The sequence below is a fragment of the Macaca nemestrina genome, chromosome 16, assembly GCF_043159975.1.
Source record: "Macaca nemestrina isolate mMacNem1 chromosome 16, mMacNem.hap1, whole genome shotgun sequence".
Classification (NCBI taxonomy): domain Eukaryota; kingdom Metazoa; phylum Chordata; class Mammalia; order Primates; family Cercopithecidae; genus Macaca; species Macaca nemestrina.
This window is the reverse complement of record NC_092140.1, coordinates 89,943,348-89,962,482: the sequence shown is the minus strand read 5'-3', so window position 1 is coordinate 89,962,482 and position 19,135 is coordinate 89,943,348. Positions and strand designations below refer to the sequence as shown.

At 40.4% G+C, this 19,135-nt stretch overlaps 1 protein-coding gene and 1 long non-coding RNA gene across 3 annotated transcripts in view; both read right to left on the bottom strand.

Moving 5' to 3' along the window:
• The window catches only part of LOC105486040 (SMAD family member 9), a 505,567-nt gene that overhangs the window by 235,899 nt on the left and 250,533 nt on the right, over positions 1-19,135 (bottom strand). The gene's annotated exons all lie outside the window — the stretch shown is intronic.
• Positions 6,982-14,729, bottom strand: LOC139359237 (uncharacterized). The gene is made up of 3 exons (XR_011615173.1): positions 14,494-14,729; positions 10,918-10,985; positions 6,982-7,120 (listed from the first exon to the last, which is right to left on the bottom strand). It is a non-coding gene; the product is annotated as an uncharacterized lncRNA (long non-coding RNA).

Genomic DNA, 19,135 nt, shown 5'->3' with positions numbered 1-19,135 from the left:
TCTCTACCAAAAATACAAAAAAAATTAGCTGGGCGTGGTGGCGGGCACCTGTAGTCCCAGCTACCTGGGAGGCTGAGGCAGGAGAATGGCGTGAACCCAGGAGGAGGAGCTTGCAGTGAGCCGAGATCGGGCCACTGCACTTCAGCCTGGGCGACAGAGCAAGACTCCGTCTCAAAAATAAATAAATAAATAAATACATACATACATACATACATACAGAAATACATGAATAAATAAAATAAATGATGGTTTCAAATTTTCTTCTTTTTTTTGTTGTTGTTGTTGTTTTTTGAGACAGGGTCTCACTCTGTCACCCAGGCTGGAGTGCAGTGGCATGATCATGGCTCACTACAACCTCGAACTCCTAGGCTCAAGCCATCCTCCCACCTCAACCTCCCAAGCAGCTGGGACTACAGGTGGACACCACCACATCCAGTTAATGTTTGTATTTTTTATAAAGATGGGATTTCACCATGTTGCCCAGGCTGGTCTTGAACTCCTGGGCTCAAGCAATCCACCTGCCTTGGTCTCCCAAAGTGCTGGGATTACAGGTGTGAGCCACTGTGCCTGGCCTCTTTCACATCTTTTATTATCACGTGTTCTTTTTCAGGAAACAATTGAAGAACACGGTCCTTCAAAATGATGAAATAGACCAAAAAACAGAAGGAGTCATGGAAAAGAACAGAGTCTCCAGAAAACAGCATCTAACAGGCACAGATAATCTCCAGGATGGTTGTAAGGGGAGGGTCCTAGTAGGAAACCTGACAGATTGGTGTAGAATGATAGAAGGCATGTCTTTAGGAACACAAAACCCCCCAAAAAAAAAAAAAATGACTTAACTATTTGAGGAGGATGAAGGCAGTAGAAGTAGGGAGAGGGGAGCTCAAAGAACTAAAGCCACATCTCCAAGAGAGAAAATCTAAAATCTAAAATCTAAAAGTCAAGAAATAGAAGTGTAGACATATTATATAGAGATTTGAAAGTAACTACAAAAGAGAAACAGTGAGAGGTTGAAGGCGGTTGCCTGCTGGGATGAAAGGAGATGGAAAGGGTGATGGAGGGAAGACAGTAATTAACAGGGAATAGAGGATGGGGGCCTGGGAAATTTTTTTCATAATAAGCATTAAAGAAATATTTAACTTTGAAAAGTATGTACATGTAAAACTTTAATAAAACATGACATTACATTTTTTTAAATGATACAGTGAATGCCCTCAAATGAAATCCAGTTAACTTGGAGAGAAACATATTGATACAGTGTAATAAGTGATATGAGAGAGGCATGTACATGGACTTATGGATGGAAGCCCAGTGCAAAAGTCTAAACATGAGTCAGGAGTCCCAGAGATGAGTTCCTACAGGAAATGATACTGAGTATTGAAGGATGAGTAGGAGTTTGCTAAATTCAAAGGTGGGACAGACAATCTCCAGCAAAGATATGTCAAGTGTGAAATCACGAAGAAAGAGAACCAGCAAGGCATGTTTGTGCAGCTTACAAAGGTACACACATGTGGAGAAATAGCAGGAGATGAGGCTATAGAGAGGTCAGATCATTAAGGTCATGTGGGTGCAGCTAAGGAGTTTGCCTCGTATTCAATGATGGATTGGTTCTAAGCAGAGAATGATGTGAGTAGAATAATAGCAATACAATGATGAATTGAAGTGGGACCTGGAGAGAGAAAGAGAGAGAGTAAGGAAACCAATCAGGAAACTATCGCAGTTGCCCTCCAAGAAGTAGGACTAATGTGTGGGAGTTGTAAGGCAGATAATGAATTGCAGTTATTAAAGGACAAGGGAGAGGGCTGAAAATAGAGAATAGACAGTGACAGCTCCTGGGCAGCTTCTGATAAGGGTGACTGAGGGAAGTGGTGCCATTCAAGACAAGCAATCTAGGAGGAGAAACAGATTTGGAGGGAATACAATCCAAACACATTGACTTTGAGTTGCCTATAGGATGTTCAAGTAGAGATGCTCAATAGGCAGTTTGACCGCTGTGTTTGTGGTTCAGTGGAGGGATGTGCTAAATTCACCATCACACAGGTGGCAGCTGGAAGTGTCCACATGAGAGAAGTCACTCAGAGGAAGAGGACAGAGAAAGAAAAAAAGGAGACCAATGATGGATTCATGGCCAATTGCTATGGTTTGAATGTTTTCATCCCCTCCGAAATAATTCATGTTGAATCTTAATTCCCAATGCAACAGTATTAAGAGGTGGAGCCTTTAAGAGGTAATTATGCCAGGAGGGGTCCTCCTCATGAATGGAATTAAGACCCTTATAAAGAGGCTCCATGCTGCCTTCAGCCAGCTTGCCTTCTGCCCTGTGAAGACACACCATGCGTACTCTCAGTGAGGTGCGGCTTGTCTTGGATGGTGCTGTCTTGGAACACAGCAGCCCTCACCAGACAACTGAACCTGCTGGCCTCTTGATCTTGGACTTCTCAGCTTTCAAAACTGTGAGAGAATACATTTCTGTTCTTTATAAGTTACCCAGTCCATGGTGTTTTGTTACAACAGCACAAAACGGACTAAGACAGGAACACTTCTAGTGAGTAGGTAAAGAAAAAGGAGTCACAGAAAGAAAATGCGTAACTCATATTTATTCAAATCCATGAATCCCTCAAGAGATTGGGATTTCGTTGCCCTAAATACCTTTCTTTTATTCTTCAGAATCCATAGTTTCCCCGAGCTCAAGTCATTTAGGAAAGGAAAATGAGAACAGCCTCTTTTCCCTTTGGGCTGTAAAATATACAGAATGAAGAAAAAGTTAAAAAAAATGACTCCTGGATATATGGCAACTGAATAGATTATGAGCACAGGAAGTCCAAGAAGACTTGGATGATGAGCACAGAAAGTTCAAGAAGAAGAGTGATTTGGTAAGAAGATTAAGTTCCATTTTTGGCAGACACTGGCAGTGGTTAAGGTCAGGACTACAAAGAAAGCTTATTGTCTTCATCATACCATACAATGAACATGACCTGTGCATATCACAGCACATATTCTCCTATGGAATTATGCAGTACAGCACAGCAATCTTTGATTTTAGCATTTAAAAAGAAATCAACTTGAAGCTATCTTTTCTTACTTTAATGGCAAGTGCCCCATATGTGACAAGTGAAGTCAGTCTTCCCATTTTGAGAAAACTTTCAATTCCCTGCTGACAGATAGGTAGTGAGGCAGTTAATCATACCAACACATACAAGTGGTCTAATTGGGCTTGTTGCCTTTTAAAACAATTCTAAAGGTTTTTACTGAAAATAGCAGGTTGAATAGCTGACCTAAGTCAAGTGGGCACCACTTGGCCTTTGATTCACCCATTGGACACTTCTCTCTGGAGAGTATAATTAGATTGGTAGACGTTTTAGAAAATCCCACTCCTACATCTCTTTCCCCACTCCATACATCTCTTTTCCTTCCTTTGTAGCAGTGGTTTCATGAAGGTGCATGCGAGAAAAGAAAATAAGAGAAGAACTGAAGGGGGTGAAAAAAGATCATAAAACTATCCAATATTCCTTGGCATTTATCAGAAAAATCAGAAACAATCAACAAACATAAACTAAATATGAAGGCCTGTGTATCAGTAAGGAAACACATCCAACATCCTCTGCCCTAGTGTTAGATGGTACATTACTTTTCCAGTGAGACATTGTACCGACAGCCTCAAGAAAAAGAATGAGGAACTCTGTGTTTTAGACTAAATTTAGCCAGTATATAATGTAACCTTGGACAAATCGTTTTTCCTCGCTCAGAAACCAGAGTTCTAAAATAAAGATATAATAAAATTGACCCTGTTCATAGCAAGGTTGTTAGGATTAACTTAGAAATAATTATAAAATTACTGGGCAAATATTGTATTAGATCAGAATACATAACTCCAGGCAACATATCTTTGCAGTGGAAATAAAGTTTGATATCTCTAGGACTGTTCTTCATTGTCATAAAGAGAATGGAATACAAATAAGATAGCAAATATGAAAGATATCCTTAATAAGTTCATTTGTATTAATGGATTACATTGTTCAAATCACCACACAAATCAACAAAATTTCAGTTGAATGTACCAGGTCACATGCCAAATTCAGACAGAATTTTTAAAAAAATATTTTATGATTTTCATCAAATAAATTAATGTCCATATTAGAAATTCAGCTATAGAACACTGTATCAGACAGAATACCAACAGAAAACAGAATCCAACTCAAGTGATTCAAGGAATGTAAAATGTGGACAGAGATAAGGAACTGATAAAAGATGTTAAAGTCCCTAGGAACTAACTACCAAAAAAAGGAGTTACCACCCTTGGCCTGAAGGGGAGGTAACACATTTTGGAAACTCCTTGAGAATGGAAGCCATGGAATAGAGCCTGCAGGAGGGAGTGTAATTGAGGGATATGAATTTTGTCACATAACTCAGCTCAAAGCAGAGAAGACAAAGCCCCAAACCACAAAGCTCTCCCACCTTGTGTTAGGCCGTTCTCGCATTGCAATAAATAAATACCTGAGACTGAGTATTTATAAAGAAAAGAGGTTTAATCAGTTCATGGTTCCACAGGCTATACAGGAAGCATGATGCTGGCATCTGCTCAGCTTCTGGGAAGATCTCAGGAAACTTACAATTATGGCAGAAGGTAAAAGGGGAGTACACACAACACATGGCCAGAGTAGGAGCGAGAGAGAAGAGGGAGGTGCCACACACTTTTAAACAAGTGGATCTCATGAGAACTCACTATTGCAGTGACAGCACCAAGCGGGGGTGGTGTTAAACCATAAAAAACCACTCCCATAATCCAGTAACTTCCCACCTCCAACACTGGGAATTACAATTTGACATGAGATTTGGTGGAGACACAGATCCAAACCATATCATTCTGCCCCTGGCCCTCCAAATACCATGTTCCTCACATTGCAAAATACAATCATGCCTTCCCAACAGTCCAACAAAGTCTTAACTTATTCGAGCATTAACTCAAAAGTTCAAAGTCTTATCTGAAACAAGGCAAGTCCCTTCTGCCTACAAGCCTGTAAAATCAAAAACAAATTAGCTACTCCCAAGATATAATGGAGGTATAGGCATTGAGTAAATAGTGCCATTCCAAAAGGGAGAAATTGGCCAAAACAAAGGGGCTACAGGCCCCATGCAAGTCTATAACCTAGCAGGACAGTTATTAAAACTTAAAGCTTCAGAAATAACCTCCTTTAACTCCGTGTCTCACATCCAGGGCACACTGGTGCAAGGGGTGAGCTCCCAAAGCCTTGTACAGTTCCGCCTTGTGACTTTGCAGAGTTTAGCCTCCATGACTGCCATCATGAGCTGGTGTTGAGTGCTTGTGGCTTTTCAAAGCACAGGGTGCAAGCTGTCAGTGGATCTACAATTCTGGGGTCTGCAGTATGGTGGCCCTCTTCTCACAGTTCTACTAGGCAATGCCCCAATGGGGCCTCTGTGTGGGGGCTCCAAACCCAGTTTTCCTTTCTGCACTGCCCTCATAGAAGTTTCCATGAGGACTCCACCCCCACAGCAGCTTCTGCCTGGACATCCAGGCTTTTCCATATATCTTCTGAAATCTAGGCAGAGGCTCTCAAGCCTCAATTCTTACACTCTGTGCACCTGCAGGCTTAACACCACATGGAAGACACCAAGGCTTATGGCTTACACCCTCTGAAGCAGTGGCTCAAGCTGTACCTGAGCCCCTTTGAGCCATGGCTGGAGCTGGAGCAGCTGGGACACAGGGAACAATGTCCTGAGGCTGCACAGGGCAGTGAGGCCCTGGGCCTGACATACAAAATCATTCTGTCCTCCTAGGCCTTCAAGCTTGTAATGGGAGGTGTTACTATGAAGGTCTCGGAAATGCCTTCAGTCTATATGAGCAGAGACTGTTAGAAGCAGCAAGGCTACATTTTGAATGCTTTGCTACTTAGACATTTCTTCCACCAGATACCCTGAATCATCATTTTCAAGTTCAAAGTTCAACAGATCCCTAGAGGAGGGGCACAATGCAGCCAAGTTCTTTGCTAAGGCATAACCAAAGTGACCTTTGCTCCACTTCCCAATAAGTTCCTCATTTTCATCTGAGACTTTCTCAGCCTGGACTGTACTGTCCATATCACTATCATCATTTTAGTCATAGACATTCAACCAGTCTCTAGGAAGTTCCAAACTTTCCCTCATCTTCCTGTCCTTCTGAGTCCCCCACACTCCTCCAACCTCTTCCTATTGCCCAGTTCCAAAGCTACTTCCACATTTTCATGTATATTTATAGCAACACCCCACTCCTTGGTACCAATTTTCTGCATTAGTCCATTTTTGCATTGCTAGAAATACCTAAGGCTGTGTAATTCATAAAGAAAAGAGGTTTAGCCGGCGCGGTGGCTCAAGCCTGTAATCCCAGCACTTTGGGAGGCCGAGATGGGCGGATCACAAGGTCAGGAGATCGAGACCATCCTGGCTAAAACGGTGAAACCCCGTCTCTACTAAAAAATACAAAAAACTAGCCGGGTGAGGTGGCGGGCGCCTGTAGTCCCAGCTACTCGGGAGGCTGAGGCAGGAGAATGGCCTGAACCCGGGAGGCAGAGCTTGCAGTGAGCTGAGATCCGGCCACTGCACTCCAGCCTGGGCAACAGAGCAAGACTCCGTCTCAAAAAAAAAAAAAAAAAAAAGAAAAGAGGTTTAGGTTGGGCACAGTGGCTCACACCTGTAATCCAAGCACTTTGGGATGCCAAGGCCGGCGGATCACTGAGGTCAGGAGTTTGACCAGCCTGGCCAACATAGGGAAACCCCATCTCTACTAAAAATACAAAAATTAACCGGGCATGGTGGCAGGAGCCTGTAATCTCAGCTACTCAGGAGACTGAGGCAGGAGGATTGCTTGAACCCAGGAGGTGGAGGTTGCAGTGAGCCGTGATCGCGCCACTGCACTCAAACCTGGGCAACAGAGCAAGACTCCGTTTCAAAAAAAATAAAGAAAGAAAAAAAGTAAAGAGAAGATGTTTAATTGGCTCGTGGTTTCACAGTCTGTACAGGAAGCATGATACCGGCATCTGCTCAGCTTCTGGAGAGGCATCAGGAAAGTTACAGTCATGGTGGAACGGGCAGGGGGAGCACACACATCACATGGCCAAAGCAGGAGCTAGAAAGAGGGAGGGAGGTGCCACTGAGTTTTCAACAACTGGATCTCACAAGAACTCACTATTGATGACAACACCAAGGAGGATGGTGGTAAGCCATGAGAAACCACCTCCATGATCCAATCACCTCCCACCTAAGCCCCACCTCTAACACTCTGAATTGCAATTTGACATGAGATTTGGTGGAGACACAGATCCAAACCATGTCGCATCATTTATCTTTTCTTTTCTTTTTCTTTTTTCTTTTTTTTTTTTTTTTGAGACCGAGTCTCACTCTGTCGCTCAGGCTGGAGTGCAGAGGCGCGATCTCGGCTCACTGCAACCTCCGCCTCCCAAGTTCAGGTGATTCTCTTGCCTCAGTCTCCTGAGTAGCTGGGATTACAGGAGCGTGCCACCACGCCCGGCTAATTTTTTGTATTTTTAGTTTCACCGTGTTAGCCAGAATGGTCTCGATCTCCTGACTTTGTGATCCACCTGCCTCGGCCTCCCAAAGTGCTGAGATTACAGGCGTGAGCCACCGTGCCTGGCCAGACATCATTTATCTTATTCACATTTTATTCAATATTTCTATTTGATTATAAAACCTCTGCTTATTCAGATCTCTAAATCCTAGTGCCACTGCCTTTGCATGGCAATCAGTAGATTACAGTTTTACACAGCTGGTGCAGAGTTCAGTATGTTCACAAACTAAATACAAATCAAGATAATAGCATAATTGGGCTAATTTTGAGAAGCAAATATATTAGTATTAAACATCAGTACTAAGCCCTAGCCATTGCATTAAGGAATACAAAATAACTATTTGTTAAGAAGGCAAAGTCTTGGGTTCAGATATTATCTATTACACTCCTTAACCTCCAATTTTCTGCTGGTGCTTCCCATTCGTTTAGTTTAACCCAAACAGAAGCCAGGGGGTCATGAGATGTAGCTCATAGGGCCAGCCTTCTAAAACACAGAGAAGAATTCAGGAGGGCACAGATCAGATCTGAGGGGTGGAAAACGGAGAGTAACCAGCATAAATATAATCCCCAGAATTTTGAATACACCCTACCAACCCAACTTAAAAAATATATTGTATGTGCTCCTTTTAACTTTTTCAGGAATCACTGAAGTATCTTACTCTACATTATTCTTATGGTGATCCCAATGGCCAAGAAATTCTGGATGAACTTGGGGTTTGATAATGTATGCATTTGACTGCAAGTAACAGAAACCCAATTCCAGTTTAAATTGGAGCATTCACCCATGAGAATCTTGGAGATAGTGGGTTGCTGGCATTGTCAGCAGCTCAAAGACTAGAGTTTGTTATGCTCTGGGTTTTTACCTGATACACTTCACCTCAGGTCACAAGACAGCTGCTGCAGCTCTAGAAGAACGTGCCTTTAGGGAAACAGGAAGCTAGAAAAGGGATAAACAGTGCCAGCTGCATTTGTCTCTTTTTATCAGGGAAGCCTCAAAACCTGGGACAAATTCCATCTTTATTTCATTGGCTACAACTGCAACACACTCCTAACTGCAAAAGAGGCTTTGTAAGCAAGTATCTAGGGCAATGTTCCTGCCCCTGATAAAAATCTGGCTTCTGACAGCAAGGAGGAAGTGGGGAGATACTTAACAGGCAGCTGAAAGTGTCTGCCACAGTTAACTATCATTTAAATATTTTATGGTTTGTTGCATCAGATAGTCAAAGGAAGCCTTTTATTACTCATTAAATATTAGATAAGAAAAAGCAATGTTCAGTCACTCTTTTGCTTCTGTAATGGATGAGGCAAAGGGACAGCGAGTCTGTGGTCTAAAAGTTCTTGCCCTGTCAACTACCATCAACCCATTTCTTTTCTTTTCTTTCTTTTTTTTTTTTTTTTGAGACGGAGTTTTGCTCTTGTTGCCCAGGCTGGAGTGTAATGGCATGATCTTGGCTCACTGCAACCTCTGCCTCCCAGATTCAAGTGATTCTTCTGCCTCAGCCTTGCAAGCAGCTGGTATTACAAGCATGTTCCACCACGCCCAGCTAATTTTTGTATTTTTACAAAATAGTATTTTTAAAAGTAGAGATGGGGTTTCTCCATGTTGGTTAGGCTGGTCTCGAACTCCCGACCTCAGGTGATCTGCCTGGCTCAGCCTCCCAAAATGCTGGGATTACAGATGTGAGCCACCGTGCCCAGCCAACCCATTTCTTATAGCAGCAAGGAGAACTGATTCAAACAAAAGCAGTTAATATTTCAACCCAAACTAGGTTCTGTCTTTTTTGGAATAACTGTTTTATGTTCCTCAATCCTATTCATTACGAAGGCTTATATTTAGGATTAATGTCTAATACTAATGCATTTGCTTCTCAAAATTGGCCCAATTATGCTGTTAACTTGAATTTGTATTTAGTTCGTGAACATACCGAATTCTGCGCCAACTGTGTAAGACTGTGATCTACTGATTGCCATGCAAAGGCAGCAGCACTAGGATTGGGAAATCTGAATCATCAGAGGTTTTATTATAATTAGAAATATTGAATAAGATGTCCCTAAATGAACTATTTTGATCAGTTACAAAAGATAACAAGCCACAGACCAAGAGATATTACACTCCAATTATTGTCTTATATTCAGTGACCCTACTGCTTGTGTTAATCAGTAGCTGCCAAGCAATAGTCATTGAACAGGGACAGGAAGCATAGAAACCACTTGGCTATGGCAGTAATTTATCCCACTTGTGCATACCCAGCATGGTGTGTGACCTTGAGTTGCTGTTATTTCGGTGGATTTTGTTGGTGTTTTTTTTTTTCTTTTTTAACCTTTTTTTTAATTTCGCATTACATTTCATCTATTATTCATGTGAATCTTGGAGTAAAGCTAACTTCCTGCCACATCACCTTTTTCTGTCACACTCCCTTTTTGGCCACCTCTGCCCCAGAGCACTCTTGATGGAAGCATTTGTTATACAACCAGCCTACAACATAAACCTTACCCTGTGGGCTCAAGTTGGCACTGGGTCACAAAGGGGAAGGAAAATCATACTTTGAAGTGCAGAATTTAACATCTGAACAATTCAGGTATGTCTAAAACATTCAGACAATTTTTCAAAGGCATCTGACGTAAAACACTGAGTAATATTCAATTGTGTAAGACTATTTCATGTTTTAGTTAATCAGCATTGTAGAAATATGACAGAAAAAGATTTCATCATCATAGTGGACCATGGTAGACTACAGGCAATAGCTCTTGTGATACTTTAAAAAATTAAGTTTGAATTGGGATTGGATGACCATGAAGGTCAGTCCTCAACACACTATGGACCAAAATGCCTCTGGCAGCTCTTGTGATCCTTCCTTAAAAGACAGCTAGTAGGACATGCCACTGTTTGCCCTTTTTAAACTTTTCATCCTTTCCTCCATCCTGCTATGGAGAACATGTCAGGAGTTCTTGGCACCATCTTGGATGGTGAGGATGAAAGTCACACCTTGGAAATGATGGAGAGGTTAACTGGAAGGAGCCTGAGTCTCTGAGCTGGACTGGGCTTCTACTCAGGAACCACTATGTGAAAGAGAAGCACACTTCTATCGTGTTGAGCCACTCCTGCTGTGGATATTTTCTATTCACACCCAACCCAGTGCTAACAGATACAGCTCAAGTAATAACAATAATGACAGCTAAAATGTATTGACCTCCTACTTTGTCAGATATTATGCTGAGCACTGTATTTGCAGTATTATCTTTAATCCTCATAACGAGCCCAGGAGGCACATACTATTATTATCCTTAGTTAGTTTACAGAGGAGAAAACTTGAAGTTTAGGAAGTGAACTAACTTACCAAGGGGGTGCAGCCAGTAAGTGGTTGAAATGGATTCAACCCCAGCATATGACTCCAGAACCTGTGCTCTAAACATTAGTGGAAACATGGTGGAAAATATCTTAGTAACTTTGACTCATGGTTCCTCTGTACAATCCATTCATCTCAATTCAAGCAATATTTTTGTTTCATTTTTTGGACCTTCCTGCCTTCTAAACACTGTACCTGCTAAGCAAATACTCACTTTAATAAGTTACAACACCCTGCGTTATCCAAAATTAAGGAAGAGAGGGATGACATTTATTTTGATGAAGTATGTATGTAATTGGCTATGCTTTGCACCAAAAGGCATAATTTCATTTTCCTTACTGATGCACCATGGGAAAAATGAAGTAAAAGAGACAACATCTTGAAGAATGATTTAGTCAGGAGGGATGCAGCCAGAGGATAATCTGCAGCCAGTATTGTTCCAGTGCAATCCTCCACACTGTAATATTTAAAGTGCTTTTTAGGTCAGTAGCTAGAGAAAGAAAGAAATAAGCTAAGAAATGCAGAATGAAGACAGCCTCGCCAAAATGAACCAGAACAGGGTTTGGTAGACTAAACCAGAATACTGTTGTTTCTCCATTAGGACAATGAATTCATTATCGTTTCCAGCCTGGTATAAATTTCTTTCAGCCTCTTCCTGAATTTTTGACAAAAGTATGAAAATGTCTTTGATTTCCAACAATGATATGTTTTTCCTTTATCAGTTCTTTTCAGTAAATATTTGTTGGAACCCTATTAAGTGTCAAGCATTGAGTTAGGCTCAGAGATAAAGAAGACATTGTCTCTGTCCTTGTCTAGTTGGAAGAGACAAAGAAGAGCGCATGTGAGTTAGGGGGCAGAGAGAAGGAAGATTTGCAGGAGATGAGGTGGGACCTGCAGAGGCTAGAACACAAAGGGCCTATTCTCACTGGCCAAGAGGCTTACGCATCATCCAATGGCATGGAGAGCAACTGAAGGAAGTTGGGCAGAAGAGTAATGTCAGTTTTGTTTTAAAACTCTAGTTCCAGATAGCAGCATGAAAGATGAATTAAATGATTTCAGAATGGAGGCAAGCATTTTAGTTAGGGAGCTAAATTACACTAATCTAGAAGAACAATGATGAGGGCCCACATCAAGGCAGTGGATCAGGATAAAAAAGAGACTGAATGCAGAAATATCTCCTAGAGAAAATCAACAGGTTTAGTGTTGAAGAGATTGAGGAAGAGATTGGAGAGGAAGAGGAAAGAATCAATGAAGATTCTCAGATGTATGGCTTGCTGAGTTGATCTTAGTATTTTAGAGGTAGCTGGTATTAAAGAAAAAAAAGAGCACCTACAGGCTTTGACTGTGGAGAATATATTGTTTCCCTTGATTCTACCTCTTAGCAGCAGTGAACAAGTCATGTTGATTTCTTCAGATTCCTTATCTGTAAAATAATGATTATTTTTTCTTAGGATTTTAAAATGAGAATTCATAAGGCTATATAAGAAAAGAGCTTACTATTGCCCCTGTAACAAAACTGGAGTTACGTCCGTCAAGGTTCAGTCAGAAAACAAACCACACACAAGGCATATAAAGCAAAAAGGTGTTAAGTTCAGGGAACTAGATGCCTCCAAAATAATTGGAAGGACTAGAAAATAAATGTCAGGGTTGTTAAGCTTTTAATCACACCACTGCAAGTATAATGCAGAGATCAGGAAACTGGTGTTGCTGCCACGCAGATGCAGAGACTTCAGAAAACTACTGCCAATGTCACAGACATTCTGCAGCCCCAGAACTGTTGATCAGCAGTGAAACATGAAGCCCAGTCACCACAAAACTTACGTCTGCCAAGGGCCGTGTGTTCACCACCACTTCCGCTATCAGGAGAATGTCTCTGCTTCCCTTCCACCTCTCAAACACAAGCAAGTGTATTTCTTTGATACAACACAATTGCATCCAGAACTCTACTACATGTAACTAATTCCCAGGTTTCTGGCCCCTGCAATATTGGGCAGAGCATAGAATAAGGTGGAAATGGAAGATGACCAACAAATAACACCCAGCTCAGGCCTTAAGAAATACAATTTTAGTTATAGTGCTCATCTGAACAGGAAGAAAGTAGGTTTGGGAGTGGAGATGATGAATTCAGCTTGGGCCATTTTGACTTTCAAGTGCCTGTGGGACATCCAGACAGTTGTATATGGAAAAATAATTTAGGAGGTAGGTATATGAAGATTTAGGAGTTATCATCTCAGTAGTAGCTGAAATCATGCAATATAAATGGCCCCCCACCCTCCCACCTCCCCTGGGAGAATTATAGATTGAGGAGACACTAATACCAAGCATAGGACCCCAACATAAAAGGGATGAGAAAGGGATAGAGGAGCTCACAAAGAAGTCAGAGAGAATTTTAAGGAGGGTGTGTTCTGCAGAATGCCAACCAGAAGTCAAAGAACTAAAAACTTTCCACAGGGTTTGTCAACTAGGATGTCATTGTTCACTTGGGTAGGTTCCATTTCAATAATAGTGGTAAAGTCAGATCTCAATGTCAGAAGGAGAGGAAGTCTTGGTTGTGAAGGAAAGAGATGGAACAGGGAGATAAAGTGTGATTTTTATATAAAAAAATCTTCTACATCATGAGAAGAACTACTAAAATGATACTAATGTTCTTTTGCCTTACAACTATCTTTAGTAGTTATATTTCTGTGTGATGTGTTCTAAAAATACTTCCTTAAGTCTGGGATGATGATCACCTAACATTGTAATGGTTATTCTGGGTAGTGTGATTTTTAAGTCATTGTTTTTCTTTCTTCTTTTCACATTTTTCATAGCTTGAAGCAAGCATAATCGTTTAAACCAAAAGCAATCGTCGTTATCCCTAAACTGAAAATAAATTTTCTCCATACCAGGCGTGGGTTGGGACTTTAGGTCATTTTATACAAATGGTGTGCTGTTGACAATGTTTAGGACAAGTAAGCCCAGTTTCTAATGGAGGTACCAAGCCTTTTCCTGGACTTAGGGTTTTTAAAGGTAATTATGACATTGGAATGTCTAAAGAAAGATATACATAATGAATAGAATGAAGGAGATTGGAAATTAACTCTTTAACTTCATTTCACATGGCTGGAAACTTATGTAGAGTATTAGCTTCACAATTTAAGATTCAGAATTTCGAGATAGAAGGAAATAAAAAGACCAAAGTCCAGTGCCTAAAATTACAGATGGAAACTGAGGCCTAGAAAGGACCTGGCCAAGGCCACAGAGTAGGAGGAATGAAAAGTAGAAGTCTGAATCCTGAACCCCTAAGAGAGTTTCTGCCACCCTTAGACCACATGGCTCACAAGTGAGGCAGAGAACTTGGAGAGCATCAGAAAAGGCTGAGGGCTGGACAACTGGGTGTGGAGTGAAAGGTCAGAAGTTTTGGGATTGTTTGACTTGGAAAAGAGAAGACTGAAGGGATCTTAATAATTTCCCAAGACAAATGGGAGACTATCTCTCCTAATAAAATGAATAATAAAAGTTTCTCTACCCTCTTGCCCAGGTTGTTCTTGCTGGGCAAAATGTCGCTTTCCTTTTCCCTCCACCTACCCAAATGTAATCCCCCTTCAATGTCATTAGACACATCCCAGATCTTCCTAAATCTCCTCAGATGAGTCCCCGCTGAACATGGAGCTTCATCTTCTCAGGTCTCTCCGTTTAGCAGTTATGGCTGGAACCACAGAGATGAACACACACATTGTCACAATGCTCATTGTTTCACTATGGTGTGTCTTTCTTCCTCAGAGAGATCTACCCCAACCCTTCATTTGTAACCCCCCTGACTTCTGTTATGGCCTAGCATAGGATTGATATAAATAGCAGACAATAAATAATTGCAGAATTTAATTAAACCATGGCATAAAAATGTATGTTAAATACTAAACAAATTTTTCTAATGGTGAATATTATAATCATTAAGTAGGATGCAAAATCTCCTCTAAATTTATTTTAAAATGGATGTATTACCTATCTAGAAAATTTAAGGTATGATATTGTCTGAACAACCAAGGAAACAAAGATGAACAATAATTTATTTTTGAGTTTGAGCCTCTTGATTCTGTCATAATCTACATTTAATGCATGTATGTATATCTCAAATGCACTGCGTTAGGAGGTGACTGTGGAGGTTTCAGCTACATCTAATGTTGATTCAAGCCATTGCAGAGTCAAAGTGGCTAGTTGATGAGATATTTGTAATGATCTTTCACTGCATCTGAATAAAATAAAGAACTGAATGGTTGCTTCAATCATCACATGACTGAAATCTCATACTTCTATCCTTATAATGAGAAACACATGCTAAAAGCCATTGCATTACTTCAATGTCAGAAAATGTGATGGATTATAGATGCATTCATTCTTTATGAATGGTTAATTTATCACCTCTAGTATTTACAAAATGTAATTTTTTTCACAAATTTTTCTGTATACCTTTTTCTAATTTTCTTATTTCTGCTCATGAATTTTCTAATTTACTGAAATAAGTGATACACTAGAGATAAGAGTATATCACTAAATAACTTTGGCAGATGAAAAGAAGAAAATCACTCAGCAGAAAGCTCACGACTTGCTGCATATTTTGAAATACCATATTTAAGAACTTTCACTATTGTTTTAGTTAAAACCATTGTACTCTCAGACTCACAGGCGTTTTTCTTTCACTATAAAACATGTCTAGGGACAGGGACTTGCTTTCTTATTAGCATGTAAATTTCTAAATATAATAAATATGATATTGGGAATCATGAATTCCCTGCTACCCAATAGAGCTCATTAAAATGTTGACTCTTGAATTACTTCTTGAGAGGCAGTCCTCTTTTAAAAAACTAATGAGAGCCATGACTTGAGTTTGTGAAACTTGTAGCTTCTCCTTTTAGTAATGACTATAACTTGCTTACAGATGAAGATGATATTTGTGCCCTCTGGGATGTTTCTATGTCTAATAATGTTTAAATATAATATAATTTTAGAATAAGAAGGGCTGTTAAATGTCATTTTATGAAAGGAAAGAATCAAAGTGTCTGTCACTTCAACAAACATCAGGCTTCCATTTAACATGATTTAGGGTCACTTGAAAACACAGTCATGCTCTCTGGCAGGCTTTGAGATGTGGCCTTGTCTAGAACAGAGAGTTCTCCCAAGGCAAGGATAGATCCACTGTGAAGGTAATGAAGGTGACACTTCAGGGCCCCCTCCCTTGCCCAGTCACTATGAGTGCTCTAAGCATTGGTTCATAGAGTGTCCCAAGAGGAGAGATGCTGGGTTCTCACCCGAAGCATTTCTATGTACTCATTTCCACTGAGTTGCCTAAAGAGATCATTGAATTTTCAAGGCTTGCATAATTTGTTGTGATTTATTTTCTCATTTTAACTAAGATCATTGTGTAATTTTCTATCTTTTTTCACATAGAGCAGCAGTCCCCAATCTTTTTGGCACCAGGGACCTGTTTCTTGGAAGACAATTTTTCTACAGATGGGGGCAGGGTGGGGGTGGTTTGGGGGATGATTCAAGTGCATTGCATTTATTGTGCTCTTTATTTCTATTATTATTACATTGTAATACATAATGAAATAATTATACAACTTGTTATAATGTGGAATCAGTGGGAGCCCTGAGTTTGTTTTCCTGCAACTAGACAGTCCCATTTTAGGGGGATAGGAGACAGTGACAGATGATCAGGCATTAGATCCTCATAAGGAGCAAGCAACTTAGATCCATCGCATCCGTATTTCACAATAAGGTTTGTGCACCTAAGAGAATCTAATGCCGCTGCTGATCTGACAGGAGGCAGAACTCAGGCAGTCACGTGAGCGATGGGGAGCAGCTGTAAGCAGAGATGAAGCTTTGCTTGCTTGCTCGCCTTCTGCTGTGTGGCCCAGTTCCTGGTCCATGGCCCAGGGGTTGGGGGCTCTTGATATCGAGGGATCTCAAAATTATATAAATTTCAGGCCCTACGAAACCTAGATCTGCCACTGCCCAAAAGCAAGAAGGATTTCTTTGCAAGGAAAATTTGTTTCAAAGAATCTTTTCAAATGAAAAGTTCTGAGTTCCATTAGCTTCATCAAAGCCCCTCAGTGTAATTTGTGTATATGTGGGCAAACGATCTGCATAAATCGTCATTTGGAAATTGGGAGTTAATGCAGTGAACACTAAGCTTTAGAGGCAAATGAGGGCCAGAATTTAGGTGCAACATCATGGACCCTCATAACAACAGGTGGATCATTGTAACAAAAATGGCCAAGCAGATGTGAATTCCAGTTTCATTACTTGGCAGGCTCCTCCTACCAAGTCGGCATGAGGTTTTGAAGCATTTTAAAAAACTAATAGGAGCCATGACTTGAGTTTGTGAAATTTGTAGCTTCTCCTTTTAGTAATGACTATAACTTGCTTACAGATAAAGATGATATTTGTGCCCTCTGGGATGTTTCCATGTCTAATAATGTTTAAATATATAATGTTTAAATATATAATGTTTAAATAATAATGTTTAAATATATAATGTTATTATTTAGTCAGGGCAAAAGGTATGATCTACCCCCAAATCTCTCAGCAAAAGCTGTGTTCAGCATCTCTGAGAAAATTTGGCAGCCAGTGCACAGCATGATGAATAATATGGCACAAAGATTCAAACTAGTTTGAGAAAAAAAAAAAAAAATCAAAGGATTTCAGGGACCTCTGAACACCAGGTCTCCTACTGACTCTATTCTGTTGAGTTAATGTTTCACAACTTTAACATAGACCTGGTTCTGATTCACTGAAACTTGCAAAACAAACAAACAAAAACCTTGGAAGGGGGGCAATTAGAACAAAAACATTTCTTTCACTTTTAATTTCATGACTTATTAACATGCCCTGTACTGTAGAAAATTTACCAACTTTAATAACAAGGGCACAGCAGTACACTAATGTCGTTAAATTGGAGTACGTGGTTCTTAAAAATTATTTTAAAGTAAGTTCTATCATCTGCATGAATTACATTTGAATACTTTAAGTAAATCTTTTTATAAAGTTATCTACGTAACGTAATAAGTCAGGAGACAATCTCTTCTTGAAAAAGAAGGAAACCTAGTTACATGCTACAAGATAGATGAACCTGGAGGCCATTATGGAAAGTGAAATTAGCCAATCACAGGAGGACAAATACAACTCCATGATGCCACATACATGAGGTTTCAAAAGTAGTCAAACTCATAGAAACAAAGAATAGAATCTTGGTTGCCAGGGGCTGCAGGAAGGAAAAAGAAAGAGTCACTCATCAAGACATAAAATTTCAGTTATACAAGATGATTAAGTTCTAGAGACTAGCTGTCTCACATTGTACTCATAGATAACCATACTGTAGGCCGGGCACAGTGGCTCACGCCTGTAATCCCAGCACTTTGAGAGGCCAAGGAGGATGGATCATGAGGTCAGGAGATTGAGACCAGCCTGGCTAACACAGTGAAACCCCATCTCTACTAAAAATACAAAAAATTAGCTGGGCGTGGTGGCACGCACCTGTAGTCCCAGCTACTCAGGAGGCTGAGGCGGGAGAATCGCTTGAACCTGAGAGGTGGAGGTTGCAGTGAGCTGAGATTGTGCCACTGCACTCCAGCCTGGGCAACATAGTGAGACTCCATCTCAAAAAAAAAAAAAAAAAAGATAATGATACTGTAGTGTACACTTAAAATCTGCTAAGAGGGCAGATCTCATCCTAAATGTTCCTACCACAGTAAAATAAAATAAAATAAAATAAAATAAAATAAAATAAAATAAAATAAAGAAGGAGAAGAAGAGAAGGAGAAGGAGGAGGGGTAAGAGGAGTTGGCAGTGGCAATCTCTTCCAAGAAAAAGAGTACAATTAATTGCTCAGCCTGATGAATAGAGGCATTGGTGGTTACTGGAGGGCAGGTAGGATCTGGAGGGTCATGAAGATAAAGATCAGTGTTAAAGCTTGTGAGAGACTAATTGACTTTCTCAGGAGAAATTGGCTATGAGCCAATACCTTAGGACAGTGGTACTCCAAGTAGGGGCCATGAATCTCTGACGGTCCCTGAGACACTATCAGGTTATTCAAACTCAAAAGTATTTTCCTAATAATACTAAGACATTATTTGCCTTTTTCATTGTGTTGACATTTGAATTGACAGTGCAAAAGCAATGGTAGGGAAAACCCTTGGTGGTTCAGCACATTTCAAGGAAAAGGTCCCCA